This window comes from Fukomys damarensis, unplaced genomic scaffold, assembly GCF_012274545.1.
Source record: "Fukomys damarensis isolate Sample0158 unplaced genomic scaffold, DMR_v1.0_HiC HiC_scaffold_16, whole genome shotgun sequence".
Lineage (NCBI taxonomy): Eukaryota > Metazoa > Chordata > Mammalia > Rodentia > Bathyergidae > Fukomys > Fukomys damarensis.
Genome location: NW_022900928.1, coordinates 37,615,536 through 37,642,495, shown reverse-complemented (window position 1 = coordinate 37,642,495; position 26,960 = coordinate 37,615,536). Strand labels below are relative to the sequence as shown.

Here is a 26,960-nt window from a genome sequence, read left to right as displayed (position 1 = left end):
AAGATATTTTTACAGAATTCAGCAAATATTTATGATTTAAATACAGTTTCATTAGTAACCATCAGTAAAAATGCAATAAGCATCCAAAAAGGCTAGTGTAAAGACTGAACTGGCCTGTGAGACACACACACACACACACACACACACACACAATTTAAAGCATCAAACATGGCCAAAAATATTCTGAAAATATACAAGTGTTTCAGTAGTCTTGTATTATGAGTCTGTGTTTACAGAAAATGGTGTTTGATTTATTCATTGTTCCTCAATACCGTTCTTGAAATTTTTGTTTAAATTCTAGCAAAAACAGTCACATTCTTAACTCAGTCTCTGGTATGAAAATAGGTCACTGTGATAGGCCTGTCAAAATACAAATGCATGGGGAATTGATATTTAGGGCTACATCTGACTTGAGTACAATTTGTCTTTACCATAACTCTATTTTTTACATAAGAGATTTACCATTCAGAGCAGCCAAGGAAGGGAAATTAAAAAAAACTTTGACCACAGGTCTGTTAGAAAGTGAGTATTTCCTAGTTGAATAAAAAACAAGCTTTTCCAAATTCATAAAGTTATATTCAACAAAAGTTGGAAGCTTTTTCTTGTGATCTGTAGCTAAGAAGTCTTGGACATCAGTAAAGGAAAATTTAAGATTAAGATGAGATTCAGATGGGAAGGGGAAGGGAAGCAGATGTCACAGAAACAGAAGTAAATGATGAGAAGGTATTGTCGGCCCAGGGAAAGCTGTGAAAACAGTGTCAGGTTGAGAAAATATGAGTCAGGTTTGTGTAGTTGTTAGGCTACAGGGGTGTATATGTTGGTAGTGGCCAGGGAAAGTAAGGATTGCTGTGTGAGAGTTATAGTCAACTTTTGTAGGTGTCAACAAGGCATGTGAATCAGTGGATGGGATATTTTTTGTTTTACCTTGGAATTTAGTGGAGTCCCGGAACTAAACTACAATGGGGAGATTCAGATTAAGTGAATACGATGCAGAATTTATCTTCCCATTTTGGGGGTTGAGATAAAATTGAGTATTTAAGAAAAAATTAATTGAGGTCTCAGGCAAAGTGAATTGTCTCACCCCAACCTATAGCAATCTGCCCTTGTACTCTTCACCTGCTCTGAGTGTCCTTTTTTTCGGGGACTATAAACTTTTAGGGCCTCTGAAGATGTGTAGGTCCTTCTTATGAAGGACCTTTTTTAATGTTTCTGCAAAATCCTAACATTTCTGAATTTAGCTGTATGAGTTTTCCCCTTTCTTAATATCCTACCTATGGTCTCCTATCAAATGTTAGCCAGCAAAAATATAATAAAGTAAAATCAGAAATCTACATAATTACAGTGAAGATTATGTACTCACAGTTTATAGAGGACAGTAAGTAGTTTTCTTCTTACTTATAGGAAATTACTTGCTAATTTCACACCTAGAAAATATAGAGGAACACATGAAGGAGACTAGTGAGAAAAATCTTTTATTTGATCCAGTGTTAAACTTGCCTCGGTTTGTATTAAAATTAGTTTTCAATTAGCTGTGTGACCTCTGAAAGATCTTTGAACTTCTCAATGCTTTCATACATATTCCTCAAAGGTCCTAAATGTGAGAGTGCTTGGAATTTTTGTTGTTGTGGGAATCAAACCCAGGACCTTTCATACGCTAAACACATGCTCTAGCACTGAGCTGCACTCCTAGCCCCTACTATAAAATTTTTTGAGGGCAATGCCAGAATGCTTTTTATACTTTATTACCCCTTAATCCCTGATTGCTGAAAATTAGACTGTATTACTCAACCAGAGACTTGTTTATCCTCTACACTTTTCCTAACATCAGTGATTATTTTTCTGTAAGTCAGTACATTGAGTCCTCAATGATCAGCAAATCAGTTGTGATGGGAAAGATATAAATGGAACTCAGACTGAAAGAGGGCTTTTTACTCAAAATTCATTTTCTTTCCACTGTTCTTTACCTTCGTGCCTTCTTGTAAAGAGTGTATGTGGAAGGGGGTATATATACAACTACAAATTGACACTGTAATCTGCAGATATTCCTTCCTTTTCCCTGCCTTCTGTCCACTTCCTTCCTCATCCCTTTATCCATGGTCCTTTCCCCAATTTTTTTCTTGTTCATTTTTCTGCCTTATATAAGTTAATGATAACAAAGTGTTGACTGTTAGCCACAGAGATTGATGTGGTAGAAATGATTAGGATTATTTTTGGTTGTCTTATCCTTCCTGTTTGAGAAAGTCCTATCATTTGAAATGTTTTTGTTGTTTTGCCTAAAACAATTCTGTCCTGCTGGGTTTCCAAAGTATTTTCCTGTGGTGTCAGGCCCAGCTCATCTATTTGCTGATTCTATTTCCTCAGTCACTTCTAAAAGTTGTATTTCTGGGCTTCTCTGACCCTCTCCTCTCTTCTTCATCTGCCTGAGGTCATATCCCTTGAACTTCCCTCAGATTCTATTATCTTCCCTTTTGAGTCAGATGATGGCACCAGCCAGTAATAAGTGCTGGTGCTGGTGCTGCAGTGGTTAAACACAACTTAAAGCAAGAGGAAAGGCCAATATTGTGTTTTTATAATGATTTAGTTATACCAAAATAAGTGGAGAATTATATGAAACTTGAATAGAAGATTTCCATGAATAAATAAAAATGTATTTCTTACTGTGTAGGTGCTTGTAGGTGCTGTTGGGAATATAAACAAAAATTAGATGCAAGAGCACATATAATTCAGCAAGGGAGATAAGGTATGTTTCAATGCAAGATAAGCCATATATCATGTTATAATATGGAAGAATAAGGCATAAGAGAGACTGAAGTTAAATCATTAGATAGAAAGGATTAGATAGTTTTACAAAAAGAGAGAAGAGATGTAGGTTGATAACTTTCAGTGAAGGAGCTAAATTTTCCTGTCCTTGGATAGAAAGCTGATTGCTCAAGCAATAAATATTGTGATCTAAGGTTTTTTTTCAAAGCTGGAGAGTAAATAATTCCTGTTAAGGTGATTATAGAAGCAGTGTAGGTGGACAGTTTTCCAGAATGGAAAGCAGAGTGTCATTGTTGTTACTTCCAAATCTCAAGTCTAAAAACATTTAAGAAGGTTCTGATTCACTGGTGTTGGGAACAATTGAATAAAAAGTTTTGTGTTCCTCTCCATGACAAAAAAAAATAGGAATATGCCACTTATTTTTATTTATAAAGCTCTCACCTATAAAAGGAATGGCTAGATGGATGGAGGTAGGATAAGAACTATGGGTAAAATGCAATGCAAATTTAGCTAAAGAGATACTTCTTGTGGTTGGGTAGATAAAGGAAAAATTTCCATGTCATTTATTAATTTACTTATTCATTGTTAGTTTACTCATCCTTTATTCCATATAACCCTTCAAAAATGATATTATGACCTTATACCACGACAGGTGCTGGGGATATAGCAGACAATATAATAGATGTAGTTTCTGAAGGACCTTATTATCTACTTATGAGATTATATAACAGTGACAAATTGCACTCTTGGTAAATACTAAAAAGGAAAAGTACAGGGTGCTTTGACAGTATGCAAAGGAGGAAACTGGCCTTGTCTTGAGGGAATCATGAAAATATTTGTAGTTAGGTGGCACTTGAGCTGGAATAGTTTTGGAAGTGTAAGCTAGAAAAGGTTCAATAGTATTTCTGTTTCATAGATTGTTTTCCTGGGTTATGGAACTATGGTTTCCAAAAAACATTCGATTTCCATTTTCTACCTAGTCAGTGTAATATTGAACAGTGTACGCACATTCAATAAGGATTGGCCTTTATATTCTTAGAGAAGAATTTTCACAAGGAACACCTGCTTCTGAGTCTATCTAAGAGCTAATACAAGGTAACTTGCTTTTGAGGTTGAATTATTCTTTGTATAATTCATGAGACAGTCAAAGTACTTTAGATTAAACATGTTTCAAATTTTTAAAAAATTAATTTTACTGGTACATTTAAGGTATACAATATAATGAAATTCATCATTAGAAATTTGCATCTTTACATAATCTATCTTGGTTCTTATATTTCCCCATTCCCCTGCCCTTCCTTCAACCCCTCCACAGTTCCCTATCTACAAAGACTTTGTTTCCATTTTTCATTTTCTTACATTAATTACATTCCCTTTCTTTTCCCCTGCTCCTCCCACTTCCCCTTCCCCTTTGCAACTTTTCTTTCTATTTCGCATTATCTCTTATACCTTTTAGCTCTTTTTTACACTTTCAGTTTCTTATGCCAGAAAAACTATTTGGTATTTACTCATGTGTGTCCTATTTATTTCACATAAGAGTATAGCCTCAATGTGCATCCATTTAGACATTTATAGCTTGACATTTATAGTTTCCCATGCTTTATGGATGAGTAGTACTCCATTTTATTTATATATATTTATATATATATATACACACACACACATTTTCTTTATCCAGTCTCCAGTTGATGGGCAATTGGGTTACTTCCAAGTTTTAGCTATTACAAATTGTGCTGCTATGTAGAATTTGAATCTTCACATCTTTTATGCAAAGTTATTTGTGCTGTATGAATTGTGAATACTTTTAGTAAGGCCTTGACATTGTATATTATAATTACAGTACTTGCTGAAGTATTTGTCTACTGTGCTAGACACTTGATCTGCAGAGTACTTCTGATCAATATATATGGTAAATATTTACCTTTAAAAATATTACAGTTAAAGACACCTTGGCCTTAATTCCCCTCAAAATACTCCCCATTTCTTCCAACACACTTCTCCTGTATTTTTTGCCATTTTCTGAAGCAGTTCTGGAAGTCCTCTTTATGAATGTCTTTAGTTGCATTGTCCTGGCTGCCTTGATGCTCTGAATTGATTCAAAACATTCATGTTTCATGGTCATTATGACTTTGGGGAAGAATCAGAAGTTGCATGTTATCACAAGTGGTGAATAAAGTGGATAAGGGCATATCATAATGTTTTTATGGGCCTGCCTTGTCATTGAATGGTACTTGGCAGCCACATTCACTGCAATTTTTCCATTACACCTCATAATTTCTTTTTATCTAAACAGTTAGTAGAACTCAATATTTTGTTTCATGAATGAAAGAAATTAATGTATGGCAGCAATATTTCTGCACCAACGGTATTTGGTTTTTGCAAGCAGCACTATATATACTGGAGAGCTGCAGTAAGTAAAGAGATTAAATCTCTACTTTCCTAAGGTAAGAGAGATGGATAATTAAAATTAAACAAGTAAATGTCAAACATAAGTATTTTTGTTAGTCATGAGAAGAAACAATTATTAGGACAGGATTATATGGTATTAGGAATTAGTTGGTGGAGGTATCTGAAAGATGACAGGAAAGGGAAGACAAAAAGAAGGACACAGACACTAGGGATGCCATGGTGGAAGCCTGAAACCTGTGGCAGATAAGGAGGAAGGGAAGAGTTTGGGGGAAAAAAATCTAAGTCTGCAGCACAGTTCTAATAAAGTTTAAACTAGGCAAGCGGATATCCCAGACCCAAACTTCCTGAGAGGAGTCCTGAGGCATCAGAAATAGTCTTGTACTATTTGTCCTGCTGCACTCATTCATTCTCTGAGAGCAGGGCAGGGAAGCCATGGCCTCAGAGAATGTAGAGTTGAATTCAGACAGTTGGGATTGTCAGGCATCTTGCTCCCTTGCCTCCCCATGAAATTTCTCTCAGAGATCTGAGTGATTCAGTTTCAGCACAGCCAAATATAGTTATAAAGAAAAAAAGGTAAAAAAATGAAGAATTACATCTGACAAGATTTTTTGAACAAGATGACATTAGAATATATATATATATATATATATATATATTTAATTGATAGCAGCCATTCTTTCTGGGGTGAGGTGGAATCTCAGTGTTGTTTTCATCTGTATATCTGAAATGACCAGTGATGTTGAAGATTTTTTTCATGTTTATTTGCCGCTTTTACTTTGTCTGAGAAATGTCTGTTCATTTCAGGTGCCCATTTTTTTTTCTTTGAAGGATTTTTTTTTTATTGAGTTTATTGGTACAATCTAGGTATACAATACAGTTACATTCACCATTGGGGTTCTGTACCTTTACATAATAGGTCTTGATTCTCATTTTTTCCCCTTGTCCCTGCCCTCTCTTCACCCCCTCCTTCCCTCCCCATTTACACACACTTTTTTTTTCAGTTTCTCATTTTTTTTCCTCTCCCTTATTACCTTTCCCCCACCCTTCCCACTTTCCCTACACCTTTAACCCTTTACTTCCTATTTCACATTATTAATTATCTCATTAGGATCCTGTGTACTATTATAGTTTTATTTCAGTTAAAGAAATCTCTATGAACATTAAAAATAGGGAATCCTAAAATAAAACTAAAAGGAGAGTAAAAGAGAAAAGGCAATGGTGTAACATTAAAATAATCCTTAATTCTGGAGATGAAAATGGTCCCTGAAGATATTTGAATTGCTTCTTGCTCTTATAGTCTTATCTTATTCATTTTTTCATTATTTAAAGAATACTGTATTAGTTTCTGTAACCAAACCCATGTAGATGTGACCTTACATATTTAGTATGTGTTACCCCTGTGCATATGGAAAAAAAATAAAAATAAAAATAAAAATAAAAATAATTAACATTTCTAGACCAATATGGCTGTCCATTTCTGTACAATGCCAACTCAGCACAGTAAATTGGGATGACTTTTCCAAAGTTGGCAGCACTGTTAAAGTTTCCCAAAATTCAATTTATATATAAAAATATATATATATATATTTATATTTATATAAAAAGACAAATAATAGCAGTATGTTATGCATCAATATAATATCCAGAAAACAGCAAAGTTCTGTTGCTGTTGTGGTACCTGGCACCATTTTTTTTTATTAGCATCTTAATCATCATCTGGAAAGAGAACATTCTAGAGTAATATCATTAAATGTAGTTCTGATAAAGCACGTACCTACTATGTATCATAAAGCAGGTACAAGATATTTTACATTCATAGAGGTATGATACAGTACTGTCCTACATCAATAATACTAGAATCAGTTTTGGTTTGAAATTTACTTTGTCTGCAAATAAGACTGCTACCCCTGTTTTTTTCTGGGCTCCTGTCACATGGAGAATTGTTTTCTGTCTTTTCACTTTCAGTCTGTGTGCTTCTTTTTGCACTAGGTGTATTTCTTGTATACAACATATTGTTGGATTTTGCTTCTTATTCCATTTTGCCAGTCTATTTCTCTTGATTGGTGAGTTGAGGCCATTGACATTGGTGGTCATAACTGATATGTACTGACTTATTATTGACATGTTATTGGCCTTTTGTTGACTCTTTTTACTTTTTCACCTTCTTTTAATTTCTTGCCTTGCCTATTTAATTTGCTCTGTTGAGCCTCATAGTGTTGTTGCCTTCATTGTCTTTTTCTAGGATCTTGTTTGGAATTACTTGTAGTGCTGGTTTGGTATTCATGTAGTTTCTCAGGTGTTCTTTGTTGTGGAAGTGTCTTATTTCCCCCTCCATTTTGAAAGAGAGTTTTGCTGGATATATCAGTTTAGGTTGGAGGTTGTTCTCTTTTAGTACTTGAAATATCTCATTCCAGGCTCTCCTTGCCCCGAGTGTTTGATTCTGATGGGCTTTCCTTTGTATGTGATTTGTTTCTTTTCTCTTACTGCTTGTAGTATTTTGTTCTTCTGTTGGGTTTCTGGGATCTTGATTATTATATGTCTAGTTGTAGATTTTTTTTGATTGTAGCTAGTTGGGGTCCTATATGCCTTGGTTATCTGAATGTTAAATTCTTCCCCTCTGCTTGGGAAGTTTTCTGTCATTAATTCTGAGAACAGCTCTTTGAAGTCCTTTGTATTTTCTCCCGCTACTTCATGTATTCCTGTCAGTCTTATGTAATTCTTCTTTGCATCATCTAGGAGTTGTTGGATCAATTTCTCATGATCCCCTACTGTTTTTAAGAGACCTCTTTTTTCATGGTCACTGACTGCAATCTTATCTTCTGTATCTGAGAGTCTATCTTTGCATTCTTTTATTCTGTTGCGTACACTTTCTATGGAGTGTTTAATCTCCTGGATATCTGTTTGAATCTGTTTTATGGATTCCTTTTCTTTCCTATGTTGGGCTACATTTCTTTCATGCTGGGCCTTTATGGCTTCTATCATGGTCCTGAGCTCATCTATTTTTTTTGTCAGTTTCTGCTCTAGAGTCTCGAATTGTTACTTCCATTTTGCTCACTATCTCTATGGTTAACTGGGAAATTATTTCTGTTTTGAATTTTTCTAGAGCCTGATTGATCTGTTTTGTTACTTCCTGTGCTTTGAGTTTAGGATGTCCTGGTGGTTCTCTATCAGCCTTTTCATCCTCATTTGCCCTACTGTTTGCCATTGGTGAACTGGATGTCTGTCCTTGTGTCTTGCTTAAGTGTTTTCTCATTTTTATTTTTGTTGTTGGACTGTCCTTGGTTTAATCTCTGGGTTATCACCCAAATCTTCCTGATATGGTTGTGCCCTAGCTTCTGTGTCTCTAATAACCCACAGACATTCTCATCTTCACAACATCAGAAAAAACAGCTCATGAAATCAACTGCAATGCTTTATCCCAATGGATACAATCAGCAACACATTAAGATCAAGCACAACTTGGAAACTGACCACCTGTGGTAGTCATTAGTCTATCACCCTTAAATCATTTGATTTAAATTGAAATCAAGAAGCAGTCCAGAACATGTCTGCAGTGAACAAAATTTCAATATAGTGTGTTTACCATTTAATGGCTCAGACAGAGCAAGGAGGCTAGATCCCTGGTCTCAGTTAGCTGATGGCTGAACCCCATGACACTGACTGACCTCGGGCTGCAAGGCCCAGATTGAGTTCCGCAACCTTTGGAATGGTTGAACTCCACAAGCTTCTATTACAGGTTTCCCACGCCCTTTCTTTAAAGATGTTCAAAGTTGGGATCTCACAAAAATACCCTTGATGTCCACCTCTGCCTCTGCAGAGTGGGTCCAAAGACTAGCACAGTCAGGAGGCCTGAGAGTGCGGGAGGGGTAGGGGTTTCAGGGGCACCTGCGCGGTTACCTTCCCGGTGCTCAAGCGATGGCTGCTGCTGGGAGAAGGTGTGGCTTTCCTTCCCGTGGTGGATCAGGGCCCAGGCTACCTCTGGGTGCTGGAGTGATCAGATGCCCATTTTTGATTGGGTCTTTATATTTGAGGGAGTGTCCTGATTTTTTTAAAAGTTCTTTATATATTCTAGATAGTAGTCCTTTGTCTGAGGAACAGCTGCTAATTTTTTTTCCGTGGATGCATATTGAGGCCTTACTCTTTAAGTGAAATAAGTAGGACACATGTGTGAATACCAAATAGTTTCTCTGGTGTAAGAAACCAAAAGTGTAAATAAGGATCAAAATGTATAATTGATAATGTGAAAGAGGAAGAAAAGGTCTAAAGGAGTAGGGGAAGTGGGAGAAGTAAGGGAAAGGAAAGAAGAAAGGAAAAAATATGAGAAAATGAAAAAAATGGAAACAAAGTCTTTGTAAATAGGGAAGGGTGCAGGTGGTGAAGGGAGGGCAGGGGAATGGGGAAAAAATAAGAACCAAGATGCATCATATAAGGGTACAAGAGCCCAATGTTGAATGTAACTGTATTGTATGCCTAAATGTACCAATAAACTTAATGGAAAAAAAAAGAATATAGATCTGAGTACAATGATGAAGAAAGACATATAAATATCTCCATGTTTTTAAAATTTATTTTTATTTGACACATAAAATGTATACATTTATAGAGTCCTGTGTTATGTTTTGATATATTTATATATTTTATAATGTTCAAATGAAGACAGCCATGTCTATCTCCTCAAACTTTTACTGTTCCTTTGTGACAGAGATGTGTAAAATCTTTTTATCTAGCTTTTGAAAGAAATATACAGTAGGGGCCAGGGATTTAGCTCAGTGATTCCTCTGCCTGCCTTGCAAGCACAAGGTCCAGTGTTCAATCCCCAGTACCACAAATAAATAAAATAAAATAAAATAAAATAAAAATTTAAAAATATACAGTACATTATTGTTATTTGTGGTCACCTGTTGTGCAATAACCAGACTTATTTCTCATATGCAACTCCAGCTTACTACCTATTGAGAAACTTTTTCCTATCCCTTCTTTTGTGCTTTCTCCAGCATTCAGTTCTACACTTTTACTCTTAAATTCTATGAGAGCAGCATTTTAGATTCTGTATATAAATGAGATCACGTGATTTTTACTTTTCTGTGTCTGAATTATTTCAGTTAATGCTGACCTCCGCTTCTGTCCACATTGTCACAAACAACAGGATTTCATCCTTTTTACTGTCAAAGAGTATTCAATTATGTATGTATATCACATTTTCTATATCAATTCATCAGTCCATGGATGCCTAGGTTGTTTCAGTTTTTCAATTATTTGAAAAGAAAACCTAACGACGTAATGCTTCAGGATATTGAAATAGGAAAGTTTTTTTTATAAGATCCTTGAAGCACAGAAAACAAAAGCAAAGGTAGACAAAAGACATCAAATAAAGTGTTTCTACACACTGAGGAAGCAATCAATAGCATGAAGAGACAATTTACAGGAAGGGAGAAAATATTTTTATAATATTTTATACCAACTTATTTCATAAAATATGTGTAACAAGGAACTAATATCTGTACTATATAAACTCAATAACAAAAAAGCATTCCAATTAAAAAATGGGCAATTGGCCTAAATAGATATTTCTCAGAAGAAGACATAAAAATAGCCAAGTATATAGGATGCTCAATGTCACTACTCATCAGAGACATTGAAATAAAAACCCCAATAGGATATCACTTCACTCCCATGATAAGTTTTGACAGTGATGTGGAGAAAAGGAAACCTTGCACATGATTGGTGGGAATATAAATTAGCACAACCAGTGTGGAAGACACTATGGAGCTGCCTCAAAAAATTAAAAACAGAGCTACTGTATGATCGGCAATCCCACTATTGGGATCCAAGAAAATAAAATCAATATGCTGAAGGGACATCTGTACTTCTGTGTTCATTATAGCACAACGACACAGTAGCGAAGAAATGGAAGCATGCAGGTGATCTTTGGAAACAGATTTCAAGTGCAAAGAGATATGAAGAGCATACTTTGAGGGAGAGTATACTGTACATACATGATAACAAAGGAAATACCATTGTGTCTGGAGCAGCGTGAGTTAGAGGAGAGTGATGGCACATGGGATCTACTTCATTTATTTGAAAAAATATTTTGGCAGCACCTACTGTATCCTAAATACTGTTCTAGGTCCTAGGAATATGGAAGGAAACAAAACAGACAAAAAACCTCCCCCAAAACAATACTCTTCCTTTGTTGAGTTTACTTTATTCTACAGAAGACATTTAATTAACAAGATACATAATTAATTGGATTGTGATCAAGTAGGGAAAAGAGTAATGATGGAGGATATGAAATGTGCAACAGGTAGAAAGATTGCTAAGGCATATATATTGCTTAGGGTTCTCTAGAGGAAAAGGATCAAAGGTATATAAATAAGTGTATATACTCCTCAGTATGTAATATACATAGTTATGCAAGGGGATTATAACACACATATTTATATATATAAATATAATTGGGCAAGGGGATTTACTAGACAGGCTTATAGCAATGGAGGTACAATAGTCTACCTGGCCATCCGCATGCTTTAGAGCCAGAGGATTCAGTAGCTGATCATACAACAAAGCTGGAAAGTGTAGAACAAGAGAATCAAGAATTAACCACTAATCTGAGATGCAACACCTAGAAGCTCCTTGGAGATTTGCTGGTGTAAATTGTGCATTTAAGGGATGAAGGAGCTGAAGTCTGATATCCATAGGTAATGACAGCAGCAAAAGAAGCAACTGCTCAACCAGAATGGAGCTTTTCAAATGCAGGCTGACTCCTTCTTCTTCCCCTTTCATCCTTCTGGGCTGTAAGCTTATTGGATGAGGTTACTAAAAATCAGAGTGGGTCCTCCCCCACCCGTTTGCTGGTCTACATGCCAATCATCTCTGGTAACACTCTTACAGACATACTCAGAGGTGTGCTTTACAAATCTGCTAGGTATCTCTTAATCTGGTTAAAACGATGATTATGATTAACGGTTACAGCATACTTTACTGAGAAAATGACTTTCAAATCAAAACTAAGAGGAACTGAGAAATGAAGCATAGGCCATGGTGGGAAAGGTACATATTCTAAGTAGGGGAAACAAAGGGTACAAAGGTACAAAGCCTCTGAAGTGGAGTTTGTCTGGTATGCTAGATGGGTGTCTAAAGAGGAGTTAATGACAGCAAAGAAGAACTGAAATCACAGCAGTATTGGAGTTAAAGTTCAGAAGGATCTTTTGCATCATATAAATTAATTTGAGAATTGTAAGAACAATTTTGCTTCCTTGTCTTTGATGCCTTCATATGCCAGCCCCTTTTTCTAATACAAGAAGGATTTAATTGAGTATTTGTATTCAGTGGTAAAGTTTTGCATTATTAGAGTCAGAAAGATCTTACACTAAAAAGTGTAATCTTTTTTAATTGGTGAGAAACAGAAGCTTTAAGAAAAGAGACTAGGTCATAGAGCTAGTTATTGGCAAAACTGGGACTAGAATCCATGGGTTCTAAATCCCAGATCAGTTCTTTCTTCTGAATGGCATCTGCCTCTCAGTATTTGTGGATTAACCACATGTGCTTGCAGAGGGGTTAAGTGCCTACTGTGGAAGCACAGAGGAGGGAGTGCAGTTGAGCTTTTTTTTTTTTTTTTTTTTCCACATAAGCCTTTTTCATCAGGGACAAGAACAATTGAAGGACTTCTCAGTTCTCCCTAGAGAGCCCTTCTTTTCCTCCTTTGTTTGCAATTGCCCATTTTGGTTATAAACCTGTTGATCTGGGAGTGTACTAATTTTTACAGTTCACTTCTTACTAAGATCTTCTTGGCCCTCTGGTAACTGATCTTATTTGACTGACAATTGTTCATCATCATAGAATGTTAATAATATTAGTCCCTTAGCTTAAATTCATTTAACCTGGCTCAATGATAACCAAGGAAAGTATGATCAAGATGGGTTTATAAATTGAAAGAATAAAAAAACGAGGCTGACTTGCCACTGATATTTTGAATTTGGAAACTGCATTCTAAAATGCTGTTACAATAGATGTTGACGTGATTCCAAAAAGATTATATTGAAATTATGGTATATTTTTTTCCACATACATTGGCTATTTTAACAAAGGTATGTTAATGTATCCAATATATCAAATATAAAATGTGGAGGAAGTCGGTGAAATTGAATTTTATTTGTCTTAGTCAGCTATGTGCTCATGAGAATATGGTATCATTTGCTAAGATCTCTATTTATCAATTTACTCATTTATTTAGGAACTGTGTGCTACAGTGAAAATATTATGGGCTTTCGAGTCAGTCTATGTTTAGTTCAAGTTTTGTGATTATAGTAGTCTCCTCTCTCTTTGGGATATGTTCTAAGACCTCCAGTGGATATCTGAAACTGAGGATAGCCCCAAATTCTGTGTATATTTGTTTCCTCATATTCATACAAATGTAACATTGTTTCCAGCCTAAATGAAGTACTTAGTGTTATAAACTGTGGAAGTCCACAAGACATAGTGAATGCCTGAAGGAATCGAAGGGCTTCCTGGAGAAGGTTAATTTTGAACTGGGTTTTTAGGGTTAAGAAGCATGAGAAAATGAAAAAATGGAAATAAAGTGTTTGTAAATGAGGAGGAGAAGAAGGGGTGAAGGGAGGGCAGGGACAAGGGGAAAAATGAGAACCAAGACCTGTCATGTAAAGGTACAAGATCCAAGTAATGAATGTAACTGTACTGTGTGCCTAAAATGTACCAATAAACTCAATGAGAGAGAGAAAAAAGAAGCCATTTACCAGATGTATAGGGGATGGAAAGGCAATTGGAAAAAAGAGAATAGTTTTATTAGAGTCTATGGTTGAAGATAAGGCTGAAGAGATAGGTCAATATGTGAAAGAATCCATTTGAACTTTTATTTTTTGATTTTTTTCTTTTTTTTTCCCATTTGAACTTGGATGCAGTTTCAGGAGTGATGGAAAACTGCTACCTTTCACTGCATTTATAAATATACTCTCCATTTAAATTACCAAAATATGCATTTGTGGAAATATAAGCTTTCATTCTGTGTAGTTTTTTAAAAAAAATGTAGATATTCTTTCTGAATATAAAATTGATCAATTAAAATTTAATTTAATAAACTTGATATGTCTATGTGAGAAGCATTGTGCTAGCTATTGAGAAAATGGCTATAAAATAGGCTTGCTAGGCCTAGTACTCAAGCAGGCTGCGGTAGGAGGCTCATGAATTCAAGCCCAGCCTGGTCAGCTTAGAAACTTTATGAAATCCTGTCTCAAAATAAAAAATAAAAAAAAGAGCTGGTCTAACAGGATAAACTCTATTTTCCATCCTCATTAGCACAATATATTTGTGGTTGATGTTTGAAATATAAAATATGAATTATGCATGAGCAGTAGGGATGAGATGTTGTCATGATAAAAATTTAATTACTATACACTGTGTTGCTGATGAGACAGCAAATTGAATATCACTGACAAGTTGTCTCAACAGTGAAATGTATTTGATGAAATGTCCAGCCAATGATGAGATAATGAATTATCCTACTATAACCATAGCTTTGAAAAACAACTTTTTGGAGGAAATTGAAGTTACATAAATGAATCTTTTAATTTTTTGTAAGTGACAAAAATATACGCAATGGCTGGATGTGGATGGCACATGCCTGTCCTTTGGAAGGCTGAAGCAGGAGGATGACAAATACAGGTGCCATCTGGGTAAACTGGTGAAACCCTGTCTCAAAAAAAAAAAAAAAAGTTCAGGACAAAGGCCCTGGGTTTAACCTCCAGTGCTACAAAAAAACAAAACAAAATAAAACAAAAACTGACACCTTTAGACTTAAAATAAAAACAAATGAGCGATTAGAACTTGACCTCTAAGAAGGAATGGCATACAGAGCTAAACTTACAATCCATATAAAACCTCTGATTTTGTTTTTATAAAAGTCTGAAAATATCTGTTCAACAATTGTAAATATATTATAAAGCAAATCTAATTTGCATACAATGTAAATTGTGCTTTTCTATTAATTTACATTTTTTGCCAAAAAAGAATCTGAAACTCAAAGTGGGTAGATGACTTTCCCAATGTCATAGGTTGAAGGGACAGAATTCCACACCCTCTACATGGTTTCCAATCCTTAGGTGTTTTGACTATAAAAACACTGGTCCTATTGGTTATTTTTTAGTTTAAAAACAATTTCTAAATTAATTTTTATTACATATTTAATACATATTTAGTACATTTAGCATATACTTAGTAATTTTTGGTACATATTTTAGTACATATTTAGTACATAATGTATACAGTCATCTTAGGGAGTAGGTAATGTACCTAACATGTCTTAATTCTTTTTTTGCCCCTTCCTTCTCCTCCCTCTCTCCAAATTTTGGTCTTCTTAAAAAATATCTATCTTCCTGTTTCCTATTATCTATGTTTAATTTCAAGTTTTAAAATGATTTGTACTTTGGCTTCCACATGTAAAAGAATTATGCAATATTTAATCTTGTGGATCCAATTTATTTCACTTAACATTATGGTGTCAAGGTACATCCATTTTCCTACAAATGACTAAAATTTATCCTGCTTTATGGCAGGGTTGTACCCCATTATATATAAATACCACATTTTATTCATCCATTCCTCTGTTGATAGATACACAGGCTGATTCCAAGAGCATCTCTTATGAGTTATGGCACTATAAATGTGAGTATGTGTGTATCACTGTGATATGATTCTTTACTTCTTTTGGGAAAATACCTAGAAGGGGAAGAGCTGGGTCAGATGGAATTTCTATGTTTAGTTTTTTTGAGGGATCTCTATATTGATTTTCATGGTGATTTTATTAGTTTACATTCCTACCAACAATGTAGAAGGGTACCTTTTACCCAAATTTTACCAATATTTGTTTTTGGTTAATTTTTTGGTGATATAAAATGGAGTAAGGGCCAGGGATTTAGCTCGGTGGTTTTGTGTTGCAAGTGCAAGGACCTGAGTTTGATCCCCGGTACAAAAAACAAAACAAAAAACAAAACAAAACAAAAAAACCCAAACACTTGGATAAAATTGAGTGAGATGGAATCTCAATGTTGCTATAGTTCACATTTCTCTGTTAGCCAGAGATGTTGAGCATTTTTCATATATTTATTGCCAATTTGTATTTCTTCTTTTGAAAAGTGTTCATTTCAGTTGTCCACTTTGTCTTTTATTTTTGGGGGGTGTTTTTTTGCTTTTTATACATTTTAGATATTAGTTCTCTGTCAGAAGAGTAGCTAGCAAAAAAAGAATTTTCTTTGCCAGTTGTTTGCACTCCATTGATTGTTTTCTTTGTTGGGCAGAAGATTTTTTTGATGTTTCTTATTTGTTGATTCTTAATGCTATTTCTTGTACAACTGAGGTTCTACTTAGTCCTTTCCTGTGCCTATGTTGTGAAGAGTTTTGCCTATTTTATCTTGCAGCACATTAAGTGTTTATGTGTTCGTATCTATATCTTTGATCCATTTTGATTTTATTTTGGTGCACAGTGAGAGATGTCAGTCTAGATTCGCTCTTCTGCATGTGTGTAACCAGTTTTCCCAGCATCATTTGTTAAAAAAGTTATCTTTCCCCCAGCATACGTTTTTGGTGGCTTTGTCAAAGATTAGATGACTTAATGTGCCTGGGGTTGTTACTTCATTTTCTGTTCTATTCCATTGATCTGTAGGTCTGTTTTTGTGCCAGCATTGGGCTGGTTTATTTGATTTTAATTTTAAGTTTTGTTGTGTAGCTTGAAGACTAGCATTGTGATGCCTCCTGCTTTGTGCTTTTTCTCTGACAGCTTTTAAAATTCTTTCCTGTGCTGGACTTCTGGGATTTTGACTGTGATGTGTTGTGAACTTTCATTATAATTATTTGGAGTTCTGTAAGTCTTACCTACTTTTATTATTTATTTATTTATTTATTGGTACTGGGGATTGAACTCGGGTCCTTGCACTTGCAAGGCAGGCCACCGAACAGCTGAGCTAAATTCCCAGCTACCTACTTCTATATTGAGTCTTTCCCTCTACTAAGAAAATTTTCTGATTTTGTTTTAACTGGGTCTTAGAAAGCTTTTTGATACAAAGAGAAGGTTTAGTTAAATACAACACCATGATCTCTCCTTAGCTGACACCATGTGGATCAGATTTTCCAAAACTGAGCTGTTCATTTGAATTCTATGGGTAACATAAAAATACAGATTCCCAGGTATAACAACAAAATATTCTACTCTCTTGGTACAAGGATGCAACCAAAGCTGTATATTTTATGTCTCCAATGATTCTAAAATGCATCCAGGTTTGGAAGTTATAGACTATGTGGAATGGCTTTACTCTATGTTTCTGTGTCTAGTGTATGTATCGATACCTAGAGTTAAGCATAGAACTATATCTCATTCTTTTTATTATTTTATGAAAAGAATAATATTAGGAAAAAGACAAGTTTTAATTCTTCACAGATAATGATTTTCAAGGAGAGGTCAATGAGCAACCTATGTAAGAATAAATTTGAGTGGTTGTTAAAAAATAGGTCTATTACAATAGAAGAATTCTTAGATACTAAGCCAAGAAATAACTGATATATAATTTACATAGAGTAAAATGTACAGATCTTAAATTCTCAGTTCAGTGAATCTTGATCCTTATATATACTTACATAAACTTCAGCCAAAAGTTCTATCACCCCAGAAGTTTGCCTGATGCATCATTATGATCTCTTCACACATGCTCCTCAGATTTAATTTTTGTCACTATAGGCTTATTGTAAGACTTTTGGAACTTCTTGTGAATGAAATTATATAGTACATATACATTTGTGTCCATCTTGTTTTGCTCAGTGTTTTTTGAGGATCATCCACATTGTACACATTCATAGTTTTCCCTTTATCCATTTCCAAACACCATAATCCTGAATGTTGAGATTTTGAAATGCATATTGTTCTCTCTCTCACACTTGAATCAAAATTGTTTTCTGCTGCCTTTTATATCAAAACACTAGCGCTGTTTTGAACTTTGCAATATAACATCAGTGGCCCCTATACCCTTAGGCTTTCAGCCATAGGATGAGTTATAACATTTAATTGCCTGATTCTGAAGTTCTTGTACTTGGACTGAGCCATGCTGTTATCATCCCAGGGTCTCCAGCTTGCAGATGCCTTGTTATAGGACTTCACAGTCACCATAAATCATGAGTCAGTTTCCCTGACAGATCCCCTCTCATAGATCTATTTACATACCCTATTGCTTTTGTGTCTTGGGAGGACCCTGACTAATGCAGACTTGATACTAGGAAAGTCTGATATTATTCCCTCTTAGTGCATTCCTTACATTAGAATGGAAGTGATTTATGAAATTGTTTCTTCACAAAAGACTGTGATATGTCAAATGTACAAGTCTAATTAATGGCAAAAGATAAAAGTTTAAAAGCTAAGAATTATTGGTGCTTAAAAAACAGAAAATCAATTAATTGTAACAGCCTAAGAATGACCAATATAGACAGTATTTTCTTAAAAATTTATAGAATACAACTATTCTCTAAATACAGCAGGTGTTGGTGAGTCTAGTTGGATTACTCAGCAATGAAATGATAAAGTAGCTTTTTTGTAAAGGCTATTAACCAATGTCATAATTACTGTTATTAAATAGAACATTTTTCTTATAAAATTCTATAATTCCATAACACATATGTTCCATTACATTTGTGTACATATATTAATTCATGTATATATTATGTATAAATTCACATATGTATATATAAATTGATTTCATATTGAAGACTATTTTATAAGTAATTTTAGGGTTAGTATTATACCTCTTAAAAATTTTATAGCTACTTTGGAATCTCTGCTCCTTCTGAAATGAAGTGGTACATATGTTCTTGTTGTAGGTAGAAGGCTCATAGTTCTTTTTGTGTTCATAAAGAGTTCTGGGTGCAATAATTCTGCAAATGTTTAAGATCCTCTGGTCACTCAAAAATTGAAGCCCAGAGGTCTGAAATGATTTTCTACATTAAACAGTCAATTGTAGAGTTGGAGCTAAATCCAAATCTCTTAACTCCATATGCTTTCCATTATCCCATTTATAATAGAAGCCTTGCCTGTAGTACTAATTCTAATATTTTTGCACAAAATTTTTCATTATAAAATAAATTATCTCAGGTCTCTTGTAGTCCTGAATCTGATAAGTTTAAGGATGCATATAGTTTATTTTTCAGTTATAATTTTCTTTTTCACTTATTTTGTGACAATGTCATACCATTTTCATAAATATCTCATTTAGTCCTTATAGATAGGATTTTTTTAATCCAAGGAAATATCAGTTATGCTAAATAATATGCCCATTATCATGCAGATTATAAATTGCAGGACTTTAATGGAATTTAGGGCTTATGACTTAGTCCTGGGCTATTTCCCAGCAACATAAGGATTCCTGTCATGGAGACTTATTCTAGTTGTTTCAATGTTTAAAACATCTGTCTATTTACTTGCAAAGTAAAGGACTTGTGGATTTTGATCTCTAAAGATTCCTTTATCTCCTCATATCTGTGGGATTGCCTTTCAGGTACTTATCATAAGTAAACTCAATAAATAAAAATCTTAATTTAGTGAAAATATAAGTTATACCAGCTGCTTTCCCTTATGGATAACTACATTGACTTTCTAAAGTAAATATCCTGTTTTTTCTATGAATATTAATATTTTATAATATATTTAAAATATGTCTGTAAATCTTGAACTATTCTATGCAAAATTTTATGCATATATGTGCATTTCTGTAAGAGCATGGATAGTTTTCATTAAATTTTCTAAAATGTCTAGAATTGAAAAGAAAAAATGCAGCTATGGGTCTAAAATATGACTTGACTTTTCACAATGTAACACACATATATCACTTCAGTAATATGTCAGCTATAAAAAGCAAAGTTCAATTGTACCTGAAAAAAATCCATGGAATTTTTCTGTTCTCTTATTGCATAGAGGTCTATCAATCTCGTGCCTGTACTCCTTTGCCATCACCATATTTCATAAGCCATTTTAAATCTGTCCTTAGTTTCTTTGACCTTTATGAGGCAGAAAGAAAATTCATACTTTGTATAGATATAGCTACTCTTATATGTCTTATGAGCAGAATACAAGGTGACGAAGTAAAACAGGTATGCTCGATTCTTTTAATGTAGATCTTATAAAACAGAAATCAAGGGATTGCAACTCCCTCCTTGTCATTTATTTTACAGTCTTGAGCAGTCACTTTATTTTCTATTCTTAGTTTCCTTAAAAAAAAGAAGTAAAGTTGAGTTATTTTGTGGTGTTTATGAAAATACCTACAGTAAAAATTTTCAATCCAGAATAAATATGATTATTTAAAGATAGCTACAATTAATATACCTATAATACCGGTTCTTTGGAGGCTAAGCCAGGGCAACACAAGTTTGAGGCCATTCTGAATTTTATCTAGGGATTGCTAATGTTCAATGATACACAAAGTGTACAATTCTAACTGAGAAAATATACAAACCAGGCCATTGCAAGCTGGTCAGTTATTTTGTTTGTTTTGTTTTTGTACCTGGGATCAAATTCGTGACCTTTCACTTGCTGGGCAGGTGGCAGCACCATTGAGCTAAATTCCCTGCCCAGGTCTTGTTTTAATAGTTGCTTTTCAGGAGGTAAGAGAGTCATGATTAGTAGACTCTATCATTTCCATTGTATAAGTACTCCCAAAATGATTATTTTCAAGTTACCAGTGTCAAACAAGTGATAAAATTTCTGGAAACTTTAAAAATTAATTTTATTGTTTAAATATAGATTAGCTTTAGCACACCAATGGAATCAGGGATGCTTATTCAGACTAGAACCTGACTTTAGCATTTACTAGAATTCATGCCATTTTATTGAGACAATACAATGAGATACTGCCCTCCAAATAATTAATCAATGTTAATAAGGGCTGTGGGTATAGCTCAGTAGCTCCTGGGTTTAATCCTCAGCACTGCAAAAAAAATTCATCTATAATAATTAATTATATTTATATACTGATTACTAGCTTAGTCACTAAGCTAGTTCATGAGATTTCACTTTTCAAAAATATTTCTAATTTCAAAATATTTAGCTAGTACCCCCTTTATAGTAATAGTAGAATACCTAAAACTCTGTCAGTTTGAGGAGAAATCATTTACTTAATGATTTAAATTTTCCTAGTTCTCAATTTCTACTCAGTTCAGGGAATTTCCTTTTCACTTCTCTCTGGAGCTATGATCTAAGTTCCACTTGGTTCTTGTTGCTATAGTCTAAGGAAGAGGTTGATGATCTAGCACCCATGCACATTGTGTCCTGCTGGGACGTGTAGTCGCCACTGATCTTCAGTGAGTAACTGGTTCCACTGCACTGCACTGATGTGTCCTGCTCCCTCTTGGCACTGTCCTTACCAGATCCATACCGATCACCTGGCCTCTCCACTGGAATTGTGATGCTTGCCCTTGTCTGCTGTCATATCTCTTTTCAGGGATACAGGATAATTTTGAAAGTATATGTGTGGAATATATCTGGCCTTTGTCTTTTAGGTTTAGGTTCTGTTAAAACTACTAGTTTAGAGCCAGTCTATTGAACAGCACTTCTCTGCTAGACTTTATGTTTTCTAGCTTTACATTAGTAGTAAAATATTTTCATATATATAAAGCTGAGATAGAACTTGACATACTGTATGGATTCCATAAACATGTTTTGATTATATGAGTAATTCAATGAATAAAATGAACAATTAATAAATGAAAATACTTATCTGATTTGGGCTCGTTCCTTTCCCCCTCACTATTATGTAGATTTTCTGACATTTTCTTTCTCCCCACTAGGGCTTTGACCAAGAGGAAGTACTGTACAAGAGTATAAGATAAGACTCTATTAGGCACCTGTTAATATCCAAACTCATGCTACAGTTCTCCTGTACTGTGAGAACTTTTTTCTCTCTCTCAGAGACAGGAAATTTCTTATATCCACTGTGTGCTTTATATCAACTTCTAGTTTCTTAAACCTTTGTGCCTTTCAGTTATTTTTACTTAAATTATAGCATTTAAACAGAAAAAGAGAACAAAAAATCCCTACTCTTGCCACTGAAAGTAATTGTTTTGCTGACTATGAATTATTTATTCTATACGTTCTAAGAGTCCTCTTTTGAAATTAAAGCCAAGCATAGAATTATCTGTTTTACCTAAAGGCCACATATCAGGGGAGTAATCATTGATGACTGAATGACAGGAAAAGACGAATGGATGAAGAGAAGTGTGTGAGCTGAGTGTGTAACTCAGTGGTTGGTAAGCCATTTGCCTAACAGGTATGAGGTCCTAGGTTCAATCCTGAGCACTTCAAAGGAATTTTTATAGAGTGAAGTGTGTGTGTTTGTTTGTATGTGCACATGCAAAATGCAATTCAAATACTACTTCATTTTCCTAGATACTTAGAAAAATTAGTAAATGACAGAGGGTTTTTAAACTAAGGGTGTGAAATACCTTTGAGGAGTACTTCTTGGTATGTACAATAAAATAATCTGTAGAACAAAAATTACATGTGAATCTGTCACTTTATATACCTGATCATTCAAAGTTTTCTAGAGTTGATTTCAGGCAAGAATTTATAGATTCTTTTTTGGTACTGGGGATTGAACTCGGGACCTTGAGCCTGCCAGGCAGGTGGCAGAAGCACTAAGCTAAATCCCTGGCCCTATCGATTCTTGTATAAAACTACCCTGGGTGAAGTGGGTGAAGGGAGGGCAAGGGAATGGGGAAAATAAGAAACAAGATATACCATGTAAAGACATAAGATCCCAATGATGAATGCAACTATACTGTTTGTCTTAAATGTACCAATAAACTTAATGGGAAAAAATAAATCTTCCTTAGGTATTTCTGGTTCATATCCATATTTTAAAAATAACTTCTCTGGAGACCTTCAGATGGTATCTGTAATATTATGAAATACATATGACATTTCCTGTGTATTGCTTGTGTAATAATTTTCAAAGGAGAAAATCCCTAGTCATAAAAGAGTCTCAAAAGAATGGCTAGGTAACTAATGGCTGCTTTTTCTCATAGAATAACTTATTCCATGGGTATTGAAGTAGAGAAGACTACACATTACATTTTTACCTATTTCTGGTAAAGTAATTGAATATCATATCTGGATTATTTGTTGAAACTACTTATACCCAGAGATGTATCCTGACTCAAAAGAGCTAATGAAATGCCTGTACTTTTGGGCATTAGAATATGGCTGTTTTGGGGGGAATGACAGCATAGCTTGGAAAGGTAGGGCTGAAGTAAATTCTGATGGAATTTGAGAAAAGGGCTTAAGGAGCCATTAGACAGTTTATAGGACTTCCCCTGCATTCACAATTCCATGGTTGTCCAACCTTTGCTTTCTGTGAAAGGGAACTCACTATTCTGTTTTTTGGACATGTCTAATTATCACATAATACTTTACTTTAAAACAAAATCTCTCTTCTTATAGTTTTACATCATCAATCTTGACTTTCCTCTCCAAAGCACAGCATAATGCCTAGTTCCTTTTTCACTCAGAGACCGTGCAAATAGCTAAAGTTATCAATCACATGCTACCTGAGTTTATTCTACTGAATAAATACCCTCAGTTTTTAAAAATTATCTGAGTTCAAATTTTAGAATAATTCAGTCACTTTCTCTGAGTACAGAATATAGAGTATTAAAGAATCATACTTATGTCAATCATTTGCCTGTTTTTTTTATTTTTTAATGTCTTTCTTGCTATTTACACAGACTCATCACTGATCCAGAGGAAAAGGTGTAGAAGTCAAAAAGGTCCTGTTTTCAAGTTCTCACACCTCAGGGAATTTTCTAGGTCAGTGGTGGGAACCTATGGCAAGCATACAACAGCAGGCACACAGAGTTTTCTTGGTGTGTGAGCCAAGATGCCCCAGCATTGCCCCAGCAGCCGGGCATTCAGGTTTAATTGCAGTGTTGGCAGTTTAGGTTAAATAAGTGGGTTTTGGGTTGCAGTTTGGGTACCAGTTCTCTGAAAAGTTTGCTATCACTGCTTTAGATTGTGCTTCTTAACTCATTTCTAGTCTATTTGCTTTTTCCTGTTGCATCTTGTTTCTGTATAAGTCCTTAAAATGGGAATTTTGTGCTGCTTTGTTTATGGACTCTAATATTTGGATACTACCTTTTGGTTTTCACTTAGGGGTATTCCCTTTATTCCATGGGTTATTTACTAGATCCAGTTGAGGATCTTAACCCCTTCTTAGGGACTAGTGCAGTGGTGTACCTGGTCCTGGGAGGGTGTACCAGACATTTCTGTTAGCATTTTCATATTTGACTTTCTCATTAAAATAACTATTATTACCTCATGATGAGGTAGGAAGATATTGTTTCCCTTCAATTTATTGACTAAGTACCAAGATTCTTAGGCCTTCTGATATCTTACTTAACTACAGATATAAAGTTAACAAATAGGTCTCATTCTAAGTCTAGGGTATTTAGGCTTTCTTCAGTTTGCAGGGAAGACAAAGCCTTAAGATCATAATGGATACCTTCTGTTTTATCTAGACACTCAAAGGTTGTTTTAAGGAAGGACATGGCTTGTTTCCTTTACCTCAACTTATTACTGTTATTGCCAATATATATGCATATAATACTATCCACTATCTGATTTAAGAAATGGAACTGTCTACCAAAACTATGAAGTAAATATCCTCATTTGAAAAAGAATAGCTGTAATTTTAAAATATTAAATGTATTAATTTGTGGAAAAAAAAAGAATAGCTGTAGATGAATGAGTTTTTCCAAGGACATGTAGCTGAAAATCAAAGATAGAAGCAAAACCAGTTTTCTTATTACTCTTAGTAGCTCTTCATGAATCGACATTTTATACATTTCTAAAAATGTTTTAAATTCTTTCTGTGAGGCTTGCATCTTATCCTGAGGTAATAAATCTCAACAGAGCTCTCTTTTATTTTAAGCAAAATCTTACATGGAATAAAAAATAAACATAAACATAATAGTATTTTACTGTTATAAATTCAAATTGAATTGCTTATTATAAAGCCAATCAGTAAAACAATGAGGTTACTTTTATGAGCATTAGAATTTGAAATGGGTGGTTAGTTATGATAATATCAGCCATTCACATCACCCTCTGAATTGATGAAATTATAATTAAGTATTTTTATAACCTATCAGATATACTTTACGCATCCCAGATTTAAAACCTTTGTCTAACAAGTGTAACATAAAGAAGAATATTGTCAATTTATGGGTAATGGAATTGCTAGAGCAGTGGAAGAAGCTGGTAGCTGAGCCTATAGCAAAAATGAGAAAGAATGTCTAAAGTTTCGACCTGCCTGAAAGCAGGAGACCGGGGCCAGACAATGTCTATGTCAAGTATATATATCACAAAAGTTGTATATATTTTTTCTCATCAGCTTGCAGATGAAAAATAAGTTTAGGGATAAAATGTGTGTAAGGGATGTTAAAATGGACATTGTCAGAGTTTTTAGAACTCCATGGCCAGAAACTGCTTGGACAGTTCCACTACAGTAAGCTTATGATATAGCTGCTGGGTGGCTGGAGAGTAAGAGAGAATTTATAAGGTTTCCTTGCTCCTGCCAGCCACCTCCACCCCTCCGAAAGCCAAGTGAGAGTAACAGCTAACTCTGAACTTTCATACGTTCCCCCAATTTCTCTTATATTATGTGTTCTAACCCTAGAGGGATCAGAAGTTGTGGTAGAAGTGAGTGAAATTTTTAATTACTTAACTGTAGAATTTTTTTTATTACTTGAGAATAAGCATAAAGTCATGAGATTGAATTTCCATTCTGTGAAAGGAAATAAGGCTAAAGAAAAAAATAAGGTTAGAGGAAAAGCACAGACAAAAAATGATGATGCTTTATGGTACTGTTTTATTAGTCTTGCTTATTTGACATGGATCCAGAGGAATTAAGTCAATAGATGCAGGTGACTGTACACAGTATAGGTGTATTCCTTCTACATTATATATGTTTCATTCAGTTATTGATGGGGAAGGGACACTCTAAAGAGCTACAAGTTGTCTTTGACTTCCAGAAGACAAAAAGGTTAATATGAAAAAATGAAAAAAAGTCCTCATAATGTAACTTAATATAAATACATTCAGCAGAAGCTTTACAAAGATGAAGAGCAAGTGTGAACAGTAATAGTTGCAAGAGATGCTATGGAAGGTGAAATAGGATCTATGTTGAACCACAAAGTTAGGATTTAGCAAGATGTTGAATGCTATTGTGGATGGGAACAAGTGGGAAATAACTTTTCTATAACTCAGTAGTTAAAAAGACAACCCATTCTTAGCCCATTTTTAAGCAATGGGCAAAGAATTTGAATATGCATTTCTTCAAAGATAAGCCAGTGGCTAGTAAACACAACAGAAAAGGCTCAATATCATTAATCATTAGAGGGATGCTAGTCAGACTTCACTGAGATATCATTTCAACCCCCCTAGGATAGCTAGAATAAAAATGACAAGCAAAACTGTTGGCTAGGGTATAAAGAAATTAGAATCTTCACACACTGCTGGTGGAAATGTGAAATGGAGTTTTCCAGGTGACAACAGCCTCGAAGTTCCCTTGACAATTTAAATAGTGTTAAAATATGATCCAACAATTCTTTTTTTTTAAATACAGCAATTCTACTTCTATGTATACATCCAAGAAAAGTAAAATTGGATGTCCATATTAAAAAAATAATGTACTCATGAGTGTTCATAGCAGCATCATTTACAGCAGCCAAAAAATGGAGATTGTCTAAATATC

General features: G+C 34.6%; 1 protein-coding gene across 1 annotated transcript in view; it reads left to right on the top strand.

Moving 5' to 3' along the window:
• The window catches only part of Dlg2 (discs large MAGUK scaffold protein 2), a 1,815,033-nt gene that overhangs the window by 351,575 nt on the left and 1,436,498 nt on the right, over nt 1-26,960 (top strand). The window lies entirely within an intron of this gene.